At 46.7% G+C, this 12,891-nt stretch overlaps 1 long non-coding RNA gene across 1 annotated transcript in view; it reads right to left on the reverse strand.

The window, feature by feature from the left end:
• LOC118643576 overlaps nucleotides 1-12,891 on the reverse strand; it is a 40,226-nt gene that overhangs the window by 12,665 nt on the left and 14,670 nt on the right. The window lies entirely within an intron of this gene.

Here is a 12,891-nt window from a genome sequence, read left to right on the forward strand (position 1 = left end):
TTCCACTTTTCCTTTCCCATTCACAGGCATATCCCCAATACATCTCCTGCATTTCAAATTCCATCCCAGTGACTGCTTCCCAGAGAACTCAGAACGACTGAGAAGGATCCTGGATGAGTGCTCAGGGTCTGAACTCTATCTTGTTGGTAGTGAGGAGCCATTAACAGGGAAAGCCACGATCAGATCTGAATTTATAAAAGTAATTCAGCAGCAGTGAGAAATGAACCAATGGGGGAGGTAATGGGCTGGTGAAAAGACCACTTAAAAGGACACAGAATTTATTGGTACAAGGTTTTAACAAGAGGCAACTGGCAGCATTTATAATTTACTATGTATGTGCTCTTGAACTCAACAACCTCATTTTAGAAATATTATAGAAACACTAGCACAAATGCATAAAAGAATAAGATGAGGATGTTTACAGTATCCTTGTATGTATTAGCATGACACTAGAAAACTCATGCTCATCTATAGGGGAGAAAATAAAATAATGGTACATCCATGCAGTAGAATACTATACAACCTTTAAAAAGAATGCAGTGGGTCTCTTTGTACAGTGTTAGCAAAAGGTACGAAGTTATTGCTATTTGTAAAAAGCCAGCTGCTAAACAAAGTACACAGCATGATCCAATTTTCATGAACAAAATTACATCTCACTGGTCAGAACTCAGAACCATGGTCACACCTAGCTGCAAGGGAGCCTGGGAAAAATTGGATTTGTTACTGAGAAAGACAGTGGGTAATGGATATTAGAAAGCCATTAGTAGTGTCTAACATACATTATCAGAATTATAACATACACGAACAGAATTATCAAGATAAATACAAATGTAAAATATTTTTAAAAGGCTCAACCTTACCAATAATCAAATAAATGTAAAGCAAACCTCTTATAGTCTCTTTCAGCTAAGATCTTGAAGGGCTGGCCAGACATGCCATCAAGAGGACAGTCAAATGCTTACTATCTCAGTAACAGTCCCAGTGTAAAGGCCCTTCCACCTGCTGAGTGGCTACTGGACCTTCTCACCAGAGTCTCCCTCCAACCCCAAGTGACATCAGATTCTGTAAATGCTGGAAAGTGGAGAAAATTCTGCACCCCGGGATTCTCTAGCTTAACTATGGCTACAATTAAATTTTAGGTGTTTTTGAAAGTTCCTTAAAAAGTAATATCCTCATGCAAACTGAATCAGCAGTTTCAGAACTAAAAAGAACCTCTTCCTTGTGCTTGGGGGTGTCATAAACTAAGCATGAAAGCTGGCAATTACAATAAAGACCAGTGTTGGGGAGAATTTGGCAAATTCAGAACTTTATTTCAGGCTCCAGAGGACTGTAATGGCAACGCCGCCATCCCTCAGGATGCACAGAAGACATGGCAAGTGTGGACACTGAAGGCTTTTCTTAAGCCCATTTAAAAATTTAAAAAAATTTTTCAATTACAGTTTACGTTCAATATTACTTTGTATTAGTTTTAGGTGTACAGCATAGTGAGTTCCAAACAAGATGAACCCAAAGAGGCCCACACCAAGATACATCATCATCAAAATGCAAAAGGTTAAACACAAAGAGACAATATTTTTCTTTTTAGTGCCATAAACTTTTTTCAATTTTTATTAATTTATTTTTGGTACAGATATTTCTCCTTTTTCTCCCCTAGACACCCTTCTCCCCATCTCACTCCCCCACCCCCAGCATTGTTGTCTATGTTCATTGGTTATGCATACATGCATATAAGTTCTCTGGTTTATCTCATCCCCCTCCCCCCCAGGTCTGTCAGTCTGAACTGTACTCCTTTCTATGTCTCTGGGTCTATTTTGTTCATCATATTCCACAAATAAGTGATATCGTGTGGTTATTTGTCTTTCTCTGATTGGCTTATTTCGCTTGGCATAATGTTCTCTAAGGAGAGAATCTTAAAAGCAGCAAGAGAAAAGCAGTTAGTTACCTACAAAGGACTCCCATAAGACCATCAGCTGATTTCTCAAAAGAAACTTTGTAGGCCAGAAGGGAGTGGCAAGAGATATTCAAAGTGATGAAAAGCAGGGACCTACAACCAAGATTACTCTATCCTGCAAAGCTATCATTTAGAATCGATGGACATATAGTTTCCTAGACAATAAAAAACTAAAGGAATTCATCACCACCAAATCAGTATTATATGAAATGTTGAAGGGTCTTCTTGAAGGAGAAGAACACAAATATGAACAATAAAATGGCAATGAACACATATCTATCAACAATTGAATCTACAAACAAATTGAGCAAGCATAACAGAAACATTCTCATAGATACAGAGAACTTTTTGTTGGTTGCCAGATGGGAGGGTGCTGGGGGGATGAGTGAAAAAGATGAAGAAATTAAGAAGTACAAATTGGTTGTTAGACTGATGAACCTCAAAGGGAAGGGGGGAGGGAGGGCAGGAAAAGATAAACCAAGAACTTCTATGCATATATGCATAACCAATGGACACAGACAGTAGTGTGGGGAAGACAGAAGGGTGGTGGGAATGGGAAGTGGGGGTCAATAAGGGGAAAAAAAGGGAGGACATCTGTAATACATTCAACAATAAAGATCAGTTAAAAAGTTTTCAATTACAGTTTACGTTCAATATTATTTTGTATTAGTTTTAGGTGTACAGCATAGTGGTTAGACAATCATAAACTTTACAAAGTGAGTCCCTTGATACTTCAAATACGCATCTGCCACCATACAATAGTATTGACTATATTCCCTATGCTGTACTTTACATCCCATGAATATTTTGTAACTACCAATTTGTACTTCTTTTTTCTTTTTATCCTCATCTGAGGATACGTTTATTGATTTTAGAGAGAGAAGAAGAAAGAGAGAGAGAGAGAGAGAGAAACACCAATTTGAGAGACATCGATCATTGCTCCGGCCAGGGATCAAACCGACAACCTAGGTATGTACCCTGACTGGGAATCAAATCTGCAACCTTTCTGGTGTACCAACGGAGCCACCTGGCCAGAGACCAGTTTGTACTTCTTATTCCCTTCACCTGTTTCATGAAGTCCCCCAACCGCCCCTCCCTTCTGGCTACCATCAGTCTGTTCTCTATGTCTATGAGTCTATTTCAATTTTATTTGTTTATTTATTATGTTCTTTAGATTCCACATATAATTGGAGTCATGTGGTATTTGTCTTTCTCTGTCTGGCTTATTTCACTTAGCCTAACAACCTCTAGGTCCATTCATGTTGTCGCAAATGGTAAAATTTCATTCCTTTTTATCATCTATGCCTGTATCTTTAATAGTTACTATGCCTTTTCTCCATCTCAGACTGTCACCAGTCACTTCTCACTATTTACTTGAAAGCCTGCCTTTAGCACCCACTTTTAATTTTTGCTTCTTTTAAATGGCCGTGGATTAGGGAACAAAATATAAGAGCAAGTGGATATTTGGTGGACCCTGGGGGAGGGGTCTTGAGTGTGTGGGGAGCCATGTGATAGAATGACTTGACACACACCTGGATTTGAGTCCTAGCTCTACCATTCACTGGCTGTGCGCTCTTGGACAAGTTATTCAGTTTCTATGAGGCTCAGGTTCCTTGTCTTACAACAGGAAAACTATAGTGCTTACCTCGCATGGCTTATCATACTGACAGGGTCTTGTAGGAAACAGATGGCATGCTCAAAACTGGAAGGATTAAGGAAACCAACTTGGTATAGTGAAGCACTTCAGGGCCAGGCAGAGTGGGGAGTGTGACCACCTCTAGCTGAAGGTGTGAAGGATGGAAAGAGGCAAGGGAACCCAGAGGTGGCAGCTCTTGGAATGGATGTCTGGCAAGATCTGTGGGCTCCAGTGGAGGATGCATTTGGCTTGCAGTGACCTGATGGGGACCCAGAGGAATACATTTCTGTGTTGACTGATTTCCTGACAGTACCCCCACCGGCCAAACCTAGCTAGAAGCCAGAGGCCAGGTAGATGGTACTACAGTGCATTACAGGTCAGCCTTCCGGGCACAGAGCAGGTGGAGAGGGTAGACAGCAGATCTGGAAGGACAAAGAGAAGAGCTTTGGGGAAGATTGAACAAAACAGAGAATGTGATGAGCTTAACACAGTGCCTTGAACATAGTAAGGCAAGTCCACATGTCCTCAATAAATGTTAGTTAATTCTGGACTTTGGTCTTCTCTCTCCCTCTGTCTCTCTTGCTGGCTGACTTTTTAACTCACTGCTTACTTCCTGGTTCTCAACAGGTCACACATGGTTGAGGTGACTTCCAAGTAATCAAGTATTGTTATCTATACTGGAGGGTTTTGAGGGAGTAATGAGTGTGTAAAAAAAGATAACCGGGGACTCAGGCTGGGGAGGAGAGAGGGAAACAGAAGAAGGGGAGAAGTTAAGAGGAAAGAATGAGAGAAAGCCGTATGTTCCCTATCAGTCTGGAATGAACACAGGATTGTTATTTTATGATCAAATTATGCATTTCCAGGGACTTGATAACAGTGCCTTTGCGATTCACAGCCTCATGAGACTTGCAAAGAAGATATGCAAACCTTATCGTTACTTCTAGATTGTTAGGTTTTGTCTCAGTGCCTGTTCTCTCCAAAACCAAGTAGTCAAATGTGTTCCCATGGATGTTCCAATACTTCCATGCTCCCATCTGGGTGCCTGGGTCAGGTGAATGTTCTATTCCGTTTTGGGAAATGGCTGCGTGGGGTGAGTTGGTCTTTCCATGGGTGACTCCTGGTGGGTGACTCCATGGGAAGGGAGAAGAATCTGAGCTCGTGAACCTTAGTGTCCTTTCCTCAAGTCTTTGGCTGCTGCTGACTTGGCATCTTAGGAATCAGTCTTAACTCCCCAAGCGATTCTGGGTGTCTGGTACAGGCTCCAGCGCACAGCATGCTCAGCTACCTGTTCCGCCTCCAGCATCCTTCTCACATTTGCGTACCCTTCCTCAGGCCTCTGCCTGGAACACACACTCTCTCTTCTTTGTCTGGCCAGCCTCACCTCATCCTCCAAGACCCTTCAGGTGTTGTCTCCTTCAGAGAGCCTTCCTGGACAGTGTCTCCTCCCTCAAGGCTCACAGGGCAGGAAGCCCCTCGGTATGCTGCCATAACCCCTCTTTACTCTCTCACCCATAGCACTTACCACACTGGCTTGGTGTCTTGGCCTAACTCTCTCAACAGATTGAACATCTATTGAGAAGAGACTCTGACATATTCATCCTGGTTCCTCCACCATCCAGCAGAGTCTGCTGGCACTCAATTAAGTTTTATCGAATGAATTTGGGGCATAATTCAGAAAATAAGAAAACAAGTGTCACAAGTCAAAATCATCTATAGTTAACCAAGCTATATGTTCTAGAACATTCTTCCTTACCTCCTGTCACCCTGGCTCTCCTGCCCCACCAGCAGGACAGGTAACCTAATGACTATTCACCCGCTGTTTCCCCCATCTTCTTTTTCAAATATCCTCTTACATGCCAGGTCCTTAGAGGCTGTCCCTGACCACCCAATCCAAAGTAGTCACTCGGTCACTTACTTACATATCAGTGTACTTTAATTTGCTATACAGTACTTATTTCTGGCATTAACATGTGATTTATGTGTTTGTTTAATTATTTTCTATCTGTCAGCTCCATTGAGCAGGGACCTGTCTGTTCCCGGTTATATGCCAGACAGGTAGTTTAGTGTATGCCACATAGCAAAGTGTTCATTAAATGTTTGTTGGTGAATGCACGCTACTGTTGCTACATTCTGATTCAACTTGCTGTATGTCTTCTATCTTTGCTGTTGGATTTGGTGCTTAGAGCAACTCAGAAGGTCTTCCCTGGTGGCTCTGGAGGGTGACAGGAGACCTCAGTTCCCTCCCTGGGACAAGGTGGGCTATGCTGCCTGCCTACAGCTTCCTTGTGGCCAGGTGCAGGGGACTCTCAGCCCATGGGTCTGCAGCCCCAAGTGTGGAAGTGCTTCTCCAGTTTTCTGTGACAGCAACTCCAGCTGCTCATGGTCCAGACTCATAGAGGAACATGCCCAGGGCTCCTAGCTGGCCTGGCACCCACCAGGAAGCAGGCAGTGGTCAGCACTGCAGGGCAGAGGGGCTCCTGGCTCTGGGATAGAACAGGACTGGCCTTGAGAAGCTGTGGCCTGGCTCCTGCCCCTCCTGCTCCTGCAGAAACTGCTTTGCCAGCCCAGTGCAGGGCCAGACCTGGAGTCTCTCACCTGTCCCTGGCTCTTCCTTAAAGCCCTCAGATTTACTGGAAATCATAAACTATGAGAGACAGCCTTTATCACACCCTGAACAGTGTACTCTTAATATTTAATGCCAGAGGCTGAAACAACCTGACGCTGGCCTCCTGGTTACTCTCAGTGACTGATATTTGCACCTGGTAATTGAGGTCAAATTTGCTTCTCTTAAGTCACATGATTTGTCTCAAGGCAGGAAGGTGTCAGTGCCACTTGTTGCATAAGGACCAGGAGGTGATCACCTAAATGCTGCAAACCAGCTTTGGCAGCAAAAGCTGTGCTCCTAGGCAGCCGCCCCGGGAGCTCGCTGTGAGCGGGCAGCTGGGAAAGGACACAAGTAGGGTCTAAACTCCGACGTTTTACTCAGAACAAGCTTACAACACCTTCTTCCCTCTAAAACACCTGCTGCTGGAGCCACTTTGAATCCTTTCTGGAATAGGGTGGGACCTAAATTAATTAATGACTAATTAAGCATGTTGAATAGGCCACCCAGAAGATTTGGTAACTTAAGTGTCTCCAAATCACAGTACAGGTCCCACCCTATCCAGACACATAATCTTTTTTTTAAAATATATTTTTATTGATTTTTGAGAGGGAGAGGATGGGAGAGAGAAACATCGATCAGCTTCCTCCTGCACGCCCCCCTGGGGATCGAGCCCGAAACCCGGGCATGTGCCCTGACCGGGAATCAAGCCGGACCCCTCAGTCCATGGGACATGCTCAATCTACTGAGCCACACGGCCAGGCCGGACACCTAATCTTGCTCCAGGCTTTGCTTAACCTCAGATTCAGGTATTTATTTCCTGGTTGTCATGGAAGCTGCTCAGATAAACAGCAACACAGCCAACCTGGCCCTTCCACCGGCCTGGGATCCTGTGAGAGCCGCGGAGCTCCCTGGTGGCCACCGGCAGCCCTGTACCACCTCACATGTGAGGTCTCTGTCACATGGTCTCTCAAGGCACAGTAGGTGCTCAATAAATGCCTGTCGAATGAAAGTACTCCCAAGGGGTGTGTTCGTTTTCTGGCTTCGAGGACACTAGATAACCCCCACCTCTCACCCCAGTCACCCCAGAGACTGCAGGCCAGGCCTCGCATGGCCGCTCGGCCCCTCCAGCGACTCAGTTGGCCCACAGAACACTTTCTCTACTCCCAGCGCCAGGTGGAAGCAGACCTGTGAGGAAGGAGCCAGCTGTGGACAGGCAACTTGGCAGGACAGCAGGCAGGGACGATGTCTGACTATACTCGCACTGACTGCCACAGCAGTCAGAGTGGCAGAAGGCCCGCCACCTGCACTCCGGTGGGACGTCACCCTTACTGTCCTTGTGTCCATCCGAGGACTCGGCACACTCTCAAACTGGGTCCCTAACTACTCTAGAGGATGGACAGCTGGCCTCAAGGGGACGCTGCAAGGAGATCAGGGAAGAAGCCCCTGTCTCTGCAGATCCTGAAACGGCTGCAAAGGAAAACCCAAAGTGCTCTCAGATAGGCTTCTAATGTAAGACAGATTTCCCCTCTGACACAGCTCACTCCAGAAAAGGACCTGGGGGACAGAGCAGACTACCTGATCTCTCAAGGCCACCAGGTCAACCACTGCCCTGTGGAGGGAGGCGGCACAGGGGCTGAGCACGGGCTCTGGACTTGGACCTGTGAAGGCCAAGTCGGCTGCATGAAAGCCTTGCAGCCTCGGGACCATTTAACTCTGTGTCTCTTCCTTCGGTTGTGATGTGGATTACAGGAGAATATATACAAAACTTTTAGTATAGTAAACCCTCCTAAATTTTAGCTATAGAGCAATTTGTTTTCCTTCAAGAGCACTTAGAACAGAAAAGAAGCCGGGAAATAAATGGCAACACACACAGCAGCTTAATCATCCACCCGAATTACAGAAATGACTACACACAACAACAAAGCAAGGCGGCCGAGCTCTTCGGCTCTGTCAGTGCAGGCTCCCGCGACAGGGCCGACGAACTGAAGGCTGTTTCCACCCACACACTATGGAACCCACTGATCTGCTCAGTAATAATGACAAGGAAGATAAAAATAGCTATCATGGGCCAGGCACGTGCTAAGCAGTCACACAGGTTATTTTATTTAATTCAGGCTGCAAGTCTGTGAGGTAGGTATTTTTGTTCCCATTTTACAGATGTAAAAACTGAGAGTTGAAGAAGCTGAATAATTTCTCAAGCACACCCCCACTCATGTACCTACACACAAAGAGGCAGAGCTGGGATTCATACCCAGGTCTTACTGTGGACTTCACTGAGCCATCCTACCTGCAGCAAAATTCCATTTCCTGGGAAAACCTACTGGGTAGTCCTTAAGTCTAATTTGCCAGGAGCAGGGGCACCACTGTGTATCTAAGTGGGAACAATTCTCAGGTGACAGGGTGACCAAGGCATCTGGAAAAGGTATCTGCTGTCCCTGTCCGACAGGGCAGAAGTTAGGTCTCTTTTCCCAAAGGGCCTTAGGGAGGTGCTGCCCACACCCCAGTTCCAGGTCTGAGCCGCAGAGTCCTGCCACAGGGGTGAGGGCCCAGCTCTTCGCAGGGATCGAGTTCTAGGGTGTCCGCCTGTCTCCTGCAAGCCTGTCCCAGCCTCCTCCCCACTCCAGGTATGGTCTTTGCGATGCCCCCTGGTAGGGGTGAGAGGGAAGGACAGGGGTCTGTAGGGTCTGAACAGCACCCAGCAAAGGTGAGGACTACTGGAAACATACCACCCCCAACCTCTCTGCCTCTCAAAACCGAAGAAGGAGGCTCACTGTCCTCTGTTCCCACAGATGCCCCTCCCTAGGGAGCTCTTCATGCCTTGGATGAAGGGTCCTATGTGCTGAGGAAACCCTGTCCACCAACCCCTTACAAAAGCCAAAACCAGCTGTCAAAGGGTTCAACTCAGCTAGAACTGTCTGTGTATATTAACATTTTTTTCTGGAGACCAAAATAAATTCCAGGGAGACAACACTGGCCTAGAACCCCTTGAGCTGAGTCTTCTATTTCTGGCTTTTCTTCTAAATCTGCACATGACCTTAAGCAAGTCACTTAACCTCCCTGGTCTCGGTTTCTCTTCCTGTCAAAGGGGAATAATTACATGTAATCATCATTGTGGTCAACATTCACTGAGGTTTTACTCTGGGCCAGGCCCTGGGCTGGATACATCAGCACATTCACCCTCGGAGTGGCCTTTGAGGTAAGTACTGATTTCATTCATTCCCATTTTCAGACAAGGAACCTGGAGGAGCAGGGAAGTCGGGGAACATGCCCCGCCACACAGCGAGTGAAGGTGGACCGGCTTTGGTTTTCCCAGGCTTTTAACCACTGTGACATACAAAGTTACTTTATAGAGATCAAGGACAGATGTAAAGGTGTTTTGAAAGCAAAAAAAGGGGGTGGGGGGAGTTGCATAATATAAATGTAAACCACAAACCCCTGGACATGATTTAGGGAATATTCCTAATTCCCTTAAGAGCATTCTGTAGAATCTTCCACAGAATCAGAGACCTTCAAGATGAGAAAGACCCACAGTAAGTCGTATCTTTTCTTCCCCCCTCCCGTTGGGCGGGAGTGCCCGGCTAGCCCCACTCTACAGGTGAGACCAGAAAGGTCAGCGCAGGCCTTCAGCTGGCGGGGAGGAGGGAGAAGATTGGGCGTCCTGGCTCCTGGGGGGTAGGGCAGTGATGATAAAAGGCCCATTGTGTCAAGGTGGAGCACCTCCCACCAACATTTAAGCATTTTAGGATAATATCCAAGTATATTTTTCTAACCTTAAACACAAATTGTATTTCACTATCAAGCTGGTCAACATTCAGTTCTTAATGCAGTTGGTCCTCCTCCCCACCCCGCAAAGCTCTGCATGGAAGAGGGCTCATGGTCGCAGCCACAGAACTCGAGGCAACTATATCACCCGAAAAGAGGCTGTGTGTTTAGAAGGATGTTGGCTAGATCAAAAGGCCCTGTGGGAGGGCTGCAGAAGAGAGGCCAAGCAGCCAGGGACACGCCTCAAACACACCTTAGAGTTGGGCAAGAACACAATCCTATCTTCCTACGGTGGCCTGCAAGGCTGGGTAGCCAACCTCTCCTCCCCCTGTGGCCTCTGCTCCTCCCACTCTCCTCCTGGGCGGCTTCCCACTGGTCTCCTGGTTGCTCCCCACACAATCCCATCTCAGGGCCGTGAACCCGCTGTTCCCTCTGCCTGGAACACAGACATTCACATGGCCTGCTCCCCGGCTTCACCAGGGTTCTGTTCAAACAGCCCCTTAGAGAAGTCGTCCTGGACACCCCTGTCACTCTGTGCCCTCTCCCTGCTTCACTCTTCCTCAGAGCACCCACTGCTCCCTGACACTGTGCTAAGCATTGTCTGCCTCCCAGATGGGACCGCAAGCTCCGTGAAGGCAGGGGCTTGGGCTTTGTTTTCGCTGCAAGCCTGTAGCCCAGAGCGGTGCCTGGTACATTTTAGGTGCTTAACTCTTTGCTGAATCCTCTAGGAAGGAATGAACAAAGGAATGACTGGAAAACTTCAGCACAAACCAAGCGCTCACATCCCCCTGCCTGCGCCTGGAGATCAGGGCAGCAACAAGAGCCAGCTTGTGCGGGGCTGCAGCTGCCTGTCACCCTGCCCGGACTGCAATCAGCCCTGCGGCTTCCACTTTGGAGGCAGACCTGAGCTCCTGATAGCCTCTACAGCTCTGGGGCTTGTCTGGACTGCTGCTGTGCAGACACGGAGGCCTGGCTGGGTTCCTGCCCTGCTTTCTCAGGACTCAGACAGGCTAGACCGTGACTTACCCAAAGTCTCCCTTCTCCCCCTGACCAGTTCAGCCCAGGGAGTGACGCTGACACACAAGCAGTCATGTACAGACTCTCAGGGTCACACAAGGGCAGAGCTGGGTGAAACCTTGGTAATCCCAACAGCAACCTGTGCTCTGCAGATAACACAGGCCGAGCGTGTGTGGACTCAGGCGTCTGGCAGATCCAACCTCCACCAGCCGTGTGACCTTGGAGAATTATTTGAAAAGATAATATAAAAGCACTGCTTTTGTCAGGTGTGAACTGGAGATATAAGTCCCTACTTTAAACAGGAAGCTTGGCCTGTTCAACAGTCTTTACTTCCATTTGTGATGATATTTAAGTCAAATTTTTTGGCTTGATAGTCAAATTCTACCACCACCAAAATCGGGTCAACCCAACCTACTCTGTGTGATCCATCTGGACTCCTCCCCATGTTCCTGCCCCCTCCCATGGGTGCACCTGGACCATAGGCAACTTCTTTTCTCCCACCTGCGTGTACGAAAACCTCGGAGCAGCCTGACAGCTCCCACACGGGCTTTCTGGGCACCACAACCGGCATCCGTGCTGCACATACTGCGTGTTAATAGGAAGAAACTGAGTTTTTTCTAAATTTAGATTTCTTTTTAAATTATTTTTAAATTATAGTTTACATTCAATATTATTTTGTATTAGTTTCAGGTGTACAGCATAGTGGTTAAACAATCATATACTTGACATCGTGTTTCCTCTGATATTTCCAGTGTCCACCTAGAAACCATATTCTGCCTCTCCCACCAGAACATGCGACCCTTGAGGGCAACTGTCTCTTTTCTGCGGATGTTTCCACCCACCAGGCACTAAATAATACACAAGAATTCCTGCTGACTGACTCACTTGAAGTTAATATGCCCCAAATATCCCCTCCGTTCCCCAAGAGAAGGAAATGAAAGATACAGAAATAAATTAAATTGGAGACACATTCAAATCACTCCTATTTCTACATGCTTGATCTGTGTGGGAAAAAAAAGCATCTCAGTCTCTGACCCAGACTTGACAAGAAGAGCAATGCCCCAAAAAACGAGGCATAAAATAAATCACAAGGACTAGCCTCATGTAAAGATTTCAGGAAGGAACGCACAGTTAAACTGAAAACTGTTAACTTGTGTTTAAGAAAAAAAAAACACAACAAACAGCCCGGAAATGTTTTTAGAGTCCCTCAGGGACCGATCTGTCCTTCCACACCTGCTTTTACTAAAAACCAAAGCCCCACACCACAGCTTTGTGAGTCAGACGCAGAGTGCAGCTGAGCTGGGAGGCACAGAACCCAGATGGCAAGCAACAGCCCACCAGAACTGCCCGTGCCCTGTGGCCACCAGGGTGGGACAGGGGAAGCCGAACCAACAGCAGATGGGTGTCCCACATGACCCAGACTCTCCTCCTGCCTTGTTCCCCCTCCACGCCTCCACTTCCCCCGCCCACCTGCTAGATACATCTGGAAAAAAGTCCTTGCACAATCCTCCACGCAAACTAATTCCACATTATTTCAAATGAGACCTCAGAACCAGCAAATATTTCTTTCTTATGCTTTTTAAAAACAAGATTGTAAAAGACAAAGCTGAGCAAAGTTAAGTGATATGAAGAATTAGATATAATTTATTTTTCTTTTAACTTCATAGTTGATTGTTAATCTTTTTAATGCAATTCCACATTTACACACACAAAAAAACTGTCCCTTTACATTTCAAACAGCTATAAGAAGGACCACAAGGTCCCTGCAAAGAACACCTCACACTCCCCGCTGACCACACATTTGTTGAACTGAAGGGAACTGTTCTGGGAGGGTACCGCCTCCCTGAATGACGAAGGGGAGGGGCCCAAGGTGCAGACCGGAAGGGACACCACACTCACAGTATGGAGGATGACCTCCAG

This window comes from Molossus molossus, unplaced genomic scaffold, assembly GCF_014108415.1.
Source record: "Molossus molossus isolate mMolMol1 unplaced genomic scaffold, mMolMol1.p scaffold_m16_p_4, whole genome shotgun sequence".
NCBI classification, from domain to species: domain Eukaryota; kingdom Metazoa; phylum Chordata; class Mammalia; order Chiroptera; family Molossidae; genus Molossus; species Molossus molossus.